Genomic DNA, 7,192 nt, shown 5'->3' with positions numbered 1-7,192 from the left:
TAGGAGAAGACAGGAAGGGGTGGGTGAAGCTAAGAGCTGGAAAGATGATTGGCAAAAGGGATACAGAGCTGGAGAAGGGAAAGGATCATGGGATGGGAGGCCTAGCGAGAAAGAAAGGGGGAGGGGAGCTCCAGAGGGAGATGGAGAACAGGAAAAGAGTAATCGGCAGAGAGAGAATAAATCAGGGATGGTGTAAGAAGGGGAGGAGGGGTATTACCAGAAGTTACAGAAATCAATGTTCATGCTATCAGGTTGGAGGCTACCCAGACGAAATATAAGGTGTTGCTATGCCATTACTTCACAGCTCATCCTTGTCCAACTTGTCAAGATCTACATCAATGTCTTCTTCGACTGGCAACTGACCATTTTTACCATCCCAGGGATCTACATTGTTAATTTTGGGGAATGCAGCTCCTTTGACAAGAGAGGTTGAACCTCTCCCAACTGACAACTTTCAAAAACTCATTGATGCCCTGTTCACTAAAGGAGCTTTTCAGCAGAGAGAATTTCATTTTTCCTGGCATTAATTGCAGCCAAAGCCAAATAACCAAATCCACCGATACCTAAAGAATCTTCAAGATCTGCCTGTCAGAAGGGGATAGGAGGCTGGACCGAAGTGCAGGACGCAGGCACTGAAGTACTGGGGCAGGACGGCAACAACTAACTGATAGACAAGATGTGGTGACCGTGGTGTGCGTGAGGGATGTGACGTTCAAGGTGATTCTGGGGTTCCAGAAGAGTCTTAGTGTTCAGGCAAGGCAGGATCCTGGAGTTCACTGGGCAGGCCGCATAACTCCTGGGCAGGGCCCGGACCTCCCAGGCAGGAACACGGGGGCCTGGCCAGGTCACAGGACACCTGGGTAGGTTGCAGGGCACAACCCATCAGCAGCAAGGGATGGAAAGGGACAGAGTCCCCCACTGGGCAATGGCAGTCCAGCCAGGCTTGTCCAACAGAGGCAAGGGATAGGAAGGGAACTAGGTCCAGGGTGACTGCCAGACTTACTCATTTTTAACACAGGGAACTCCAAACCAGATAGGCAGGACATCCCCACAACTCCACTCAGTCCCAGAGCCCCTATATACACCACCAGCCAATGGGCATCAGGGGCACCTCCTTGAGCCCCAACAAGCCACAATGATCCACAGGTGTGACTAATTGGGCTCAATGGCAAAAGGAGGGATGGCTACAAGACCCGGAGTTCGGAGTCTGCGGACCGGATCAAGACCCGGAATGCGGGCTCAGGAACGGACCATAACACTACCTGCCCACCTGCTTCAGTCCATAGCCAACCCCAGAGCTTCTTCTTATATTTTTTGCCCATAGCCTTCATTACATTTCTCCCAGAAACCCCAGTATCCAAGATGTGTGGCAATACAGTAACAATGCAGAGCTGATGGTCATCACATGTCTTCTTCAGTACATCCTCATTAATAATCTCTTTCATTTCTGGAGCGGGGGCATTTTCAGCAAACAACCCAAGAGCACGAGCAACAATATCACTTTTAGATATCTTCCACCATCATAGTCAATAGGAGCACCTTCATCTTTATGAAATATTTTGATGGTGGGACATCCATGAATCCCATACCGACTGACCAACATCTGACTAGTTGTGGCATCCACTGCAGCCAATTTGTCCTTTCCACCTGTCTGCTCTTAGGCCTCAGTGGCTGCCTCTGCCCACTCTGGTTCTAACCTCTTACAGTGCCCACACCATGGTGCATAGAACTCCACCATCCAAATGTCACTGCTCCCGATCACATTTCCATCAAAGTTATCATCCATCAATGTAATCACATCCTTTTTACCAGATTTACTATCACCGTGTTTTTTGCCAGAACTTGAGCCGCTCTTGCCTCCGAGTCTATCCGGGACAATTGACCTCAAAGTGTTAAGTTTTGCATCAGTTATACTTTGGGCAGACCTAGCAATATTATAATCATCTAGTTTGTCTTTGTTTAATCCGAAGATTTTAAACCATACTGCCCACCGAGAGAGTGATGCTTGTCTGCATCTACTCCTTCAACTTTTACCATTCCCTTCAAGGCTGATGCAGCTTTTTCCCACTCCAGAGCCAAACTCTGACAGTACCCACACCATGGTGCATAGAACTCCACCAGCCGCAGTTCATTGCTTTGAATAACTTCCCCATTGAAGTTACTTGGGAATAATTCCACAACATCATCACTCGCTGAGTAAAGAGCACTGACAGTGACTAACAACGTGCCAAAGACACCAATCACACTCAGCACCTCTGTCCTTTCACTGCTGGGTCTCATGTTAACAGCCACAGCTGTTTGTCGCTCTAACTGAGCTAAGGGAGGTCTCAGAACAAACCATGTGTCCCAGGTCGTGTCCCCTACTCCGGCACTGTAGTGCAAATGTTCTGATAATAAACGTACTTTGAACTTCCACTAAAATACAAATGAATCTGCACCTGAATCAGAAACCTGTGGAAGTTTAATCACTCAAATATATTCAGGAAAGAAATTGATTCAGTTTTGTATATATGGGACTCTGGGGATGTGGGGTTAGTAACCCATCATGATGATATCAAATGGGTAGGGGAGGAACAAGGGGCCGAATTACCTACTCCTACCTCTATTGGAACTGGTTTATTATTGTCACGTGGACCGAGATACAGAGAAAAGCTTGTCTGTATTTACAGATCAACTCAGTACACAGTACACTGAGGTAGAACAAGATCAAAGTGTGAAGTGGTTCATTTTGGTAGGTCAAATATGATGGCAGAACATAGTATTAATGGTAAGACTCTTGGCAGTGTGGAGGATCAGAGGGATCTTGGGGTCCAAGTCCACAGGACACTCAAAGCAGCTGCGCAGGTTGACTCTGTGGTTAAGAAGGCATACGGTGTATTGGCCTTTATCAATGGTGGGATTGAATTTAGGAACCAAGAGGTAATGTTGCAGCTATGTAGGCCCCTGGTCAGACCCCACTTGGAGTACTGTGCTCAGTTCTGGTCACACCTCTGGAAGGATGTGGAAGCCATAGAAATGGTGCAGTGGAGATTTACAAGGATGTTGCCTGGATTGGGGAGCATGCCTTATGAAAACAGATTGAGTGAACTCGGCCTTTTGTCCTTGGAGCTACGGAGGATGAGAGGTGACCTGACAGAGGTATATAAGATGATGAGAGACATTGATCATGTGGATAGTCAGAGGCTTTTTCCCAGGGCTGAAATGGCTGCTGCAAGGTTTAAGGTGCTGGGGAGTAGGTACAGAGGAGATGTCAGGGGTAAGTTTTTTACTCAGAGAGTGGTGAGTGCGTGGAATGGGCTGCCGGCAACGGTGGTGGAGGTGGATACGATAGGATCTTTCAAGAAACTTTTGGATAGGTACATGGAACTTAGAAAAATAGAGAGCTATGGGTAAGCCTAGTAATTTCTAAGGTAGGGATATGTTTGGCACAACTTTGTGGGCTGAAGGGCTTGTATAGTGTTGTAGGTTTTCTATGTTTCCTACAATAACAGTGCAAGAATAAAGTGCAACAGCTACGGAGAGAATTCAGTGCAGGTGATCAACATGATGAAACCATAACGAAGTAGATTATGAGGTCGAGTCCAACTTATCATACTAGAGAACAATTCAATAGTCTTACGACAATGGGGTAGAAGCTGGTCTTGAGCCTGATGGTACGTGCTTTCAGGTTTTTGTATTTTCCATCCAGTGGAAGAATGGAGAAGAGAGAATGTCTGGGGTCTTTGATTATGCTGGCTGCTGTTATACTACAGAGAAAGCTGTGCCTGCAATCAAGTCATATCTCTGCTCCCATTTTAACTTCAAAAATTAGTTGGATCTCATCATCCAGCAATGACTAATACACTTAGGTCATCAATGGATATATATTCACCATCAAAACCATCATTATAAAGATAAATAGTGACATCATACAAGTGATTAATCCTTTTCCCCACACAGATGCTATCAGATGTGTTGAATTCTTCCAACAGCTTGCCTTTTTTCTGGAAATTCCTTTTTGTTGAAGTCTCTTGAGAGACACGTTAGCAGAGAAGTTGAATATCACTCTCCAGACAGAGTGATGTATGCGTGCATCATTCCACTCCTGGGCCGGAGCACATTTGCTGGCATATTTGTTAGTGTGGTGGGAGAATCTCTACGATCAAAACTTCAAAAGTCTGCTTAACCTGGTAAAAGATTGAGAAGACCCAGCAGGCTATGTGAGCATTTCAAACTCAGTCTGGTACACTGGAGCTATTCCCTGCATGGTGACCAGTGCAAACAGTCTGAATCATCTCTCCAAAGCACGGTTTTAGATTGAAGGAAAGATTGGGGTCATGGTGTGGATTTTTGCAACATTGCATTACTAAGGGATGCTGGAGGAAAATGGGAGACAAGTTGAGATTTGTATCTTTTCACCAAAACTACTCTCAAGATCATTTTCCCTGCCACCCCTTGCCAACAAATAACCCTCGGTCTGCCTTCCACTTTCCTCCATCATCTCTCCATGACTCTCCCTCGCCCCGATCGTCAGACTCAAAGCCTCATCCCCGCTCTGAGTTGCACCTTCTACTGCCAACAGTGGCAGGAGACTGAGAATTCATAAGTTCTCTCCTGTGAGACCTATCCTATTACAGGCAGTACTTCAAGCCTGATAGAACATTGCTGGCTGTGGGCTTTATAGAAACATACTGATGAATATTCCAAATCTGGTCTAAAATGTTATAATGAAAGGATTAGCACTGAACCAAAAGAAATAATGAAAAGACAAATATGATGTAGCGTTCACGGGTTCACGGACTGTTCAGAAATCTAATGGCGAAGGGAAAGAAGCTGTTTCTAAAGAGTTCAGAGTGGGTCTTCGGTAGGATTTGAGGGCATTTTAAATGTCACCAAAGGCTCTTGCAAATTTCTACAGACATACAGTGGAGAGCATTCTGATTCCTTGCGTCACCACCTGGATGGAGGGTCCAATGCAAAGGATTAAAAGAGGCTACAGAGGGTTGTAGACTCCTCAGTTCCATCAGAGAGAAAACCCAGCCCATTGTCGAATTTATCTTCAAGAGGCAGTGCTTCAGGAAGGTGGCATCCATCACTAAGGCCAGTCACTATCTTGGACATTCCCTTTTTCTGGTTATTACCATCAGGAAGGAGATACAGGAGCCTGAAGACCTGCACTTAATATTTCAGGAGCCACTTCTTCCCCTCCGTCATCAGATTTCTGAATGGGCCATGATCCCATGAATAATACCTCATTATTTCTCTTTTGTATTATTTATTGCTTTCTATGCTTGGAATAATTTTAATGTCTTGCATTTTATTGATGAGATTCTGTATGTCAGTACCAATAAACCTGATTCTGATTCTGAGGTAGTGACTGGCTTCACAACCAGCATTATCCATTGCAATTCTTAAAATCCTTCATTACAGTTCTGCTTTTAAATGGTTTTTGACGTCCCCAGTGGCAGCTGACTATTGACAGGATCAGAATCAGGTTTAACTCACTGTCTTATAGGATGTGGAAGCTTCTTGTTTTGCGGCAGCAGTACCGTGCAAAGACATTAAAAATTACAAAAGAAATAAATAGTGCAAACAAAATGAATACTCAATAACCCCCGATGGACTGATGCGAAGATGCCTGCTCTCAGCATGCACTCTGCCTCAACAGTAACCTTCACCAACAGGTTTAAGCCTTCCCTGATCTCTAGCAACATGAGCAGAATGAACTCAGCCAAGCCCAAAACCCAGTTCTGATGAACTCCAGAATGCTCTCGCTGACCCTGCACTTGCCCCGTCTGCACTCATTCACCCTCCTTGTCCAACCAATGAGCAAGTCACTGAAATTGGTCTACTTGTACGACAGAATATTGGATTAATCTCTCAAGCAAATTCTTGCAGCATGGAACTGCGAAAAGTTCATGAACAATCGTGCAAACCTCTGCAACTTACGTATTCTGGAAGATGTTTGTCAATCATTATTTACAAATATGAGTGTCTAACTTACTTAAGTCCATCACCACCAATAGGGTTTTGATCACCAACAGCAGCTTGCCAGAGTCTTCTGTCCTGGGACAGGCTTTCAAATTGTCTCGAGGTGTAGTCCATCTTCTTCTCCCGTGGATGAGGTCGTTGGTGCTTCAACCAGCATTTCTGTAGCACTGGGACGGAGTGCTAGCCCCATCCCCAACCCTCCTGCTTTTGTAGCCAGGCTTGGGACCGTCCATGGCAGAGTTACTAAAGTGTGACAGAGTTACTGAGTAACTAAAGTAATAATCAGAATCCGGTTTATTATCACTGACATATGTCATGAAATGTGTTGTTTTGTGGCAGCAATACAGTGCAAACATGAAATATACTTTAAGTTACAGTAAAAAAAATTAAAAATAGCTAAGAGAAAAAGAAATAGTGAGGTGTTCATGGACCATTCATAAATCTGGTGACAGAGGGGAAGAATCCTCCTGAATTGTTGAGTGTGGGTCTTCAGTCTCCTGTAACTCCTGCCCGACAGTAGTCAGAAGCAAGGGGCATGCACCAAAACGTGAAGGTCCTTAACGATGAATTCTGCCTTCCTGAAGATGTCCTTGATGGTGGGGAGGCGAGTGTCCACGATTAAACTGGCTGAGTCTACAAGCCTCTGAAACCTCTTTTGATACTGTGCACCAGAGCTATCAGTCGGAATACTCTCCATAAAAGAGAAATAATGACATAGTGCTCATGGGTTCATTGACATTCAGAAATATGATGGCAGGGGCAAAGGAGCTTTCCTAAATTATTCAGTCTTTAGGGTCCTGTACATCCCCCAGTAATGAGAAGAGGACATGCCCCTGATGGTGAGGGTCTTTAATGATGGATGTGCCTTCTTGAAGGATCAGCTTTTGAAGATGTTTTTCATGATGGATAGGCTATTGACCATAATGGAACTAGCTGAGTCTATAACCCTCTGCAACTTCTTTTGGTCCTGTACATTGGAGTAAACTAGGCTGCGATACAACCAGTCAGAATGCTCCTCACTGCGCACCTCCAGACATTTCTGTCAAGATGAAAGGGAAATAATATTTTGTCAGAGGGGTAGAGAAAAAAATGGAAAGAGGTAGAGCAGTGTACCAGAAATTGGAGAATTCAATGCGTAGCCATCAGGGTGTAACTAGCAAAATGAATATGAGGCAGGGGTTTGCTTATGGGTGTTGACAAGATCTAATGAGTGGTGTGACAC

The 7,192-nt window shown here is 44.8% G+C and overlaps 1 pseudogene; it reads right to left on the bottom strand.

Annotated features, from left to right (window-relative positions):
- Positions 1-297: 297 nt before the first annotated feature.
- On the bottom strand, positions 298-3,871 carry LOC132406373 (protein disulfide-isomerase A6-like; annotated as a pseudogene).
- Positions 3,872-7,192: the final 3,321 nt, after the last annotated feature.

The sequence above is a fragment of the Hypanus sabinus genome, chromosome 16 (assembly GCF_030144855.1).
Source record: "Hypanus sabinus isolate sHypSab1 chromosome 16, sHypSab1.hap1, whole genome shotgun sequence".
NCBI classification, from domain to species: Eukaryota; Metazoa; Chordata; class Chondrichthyes; order Myliobatiformes; family Dasyatidae; genus Hypanus; species Hypanus sabinus.
This window is presented reverse-complemented; position numbering and strand designations above follow the sequence as displayed.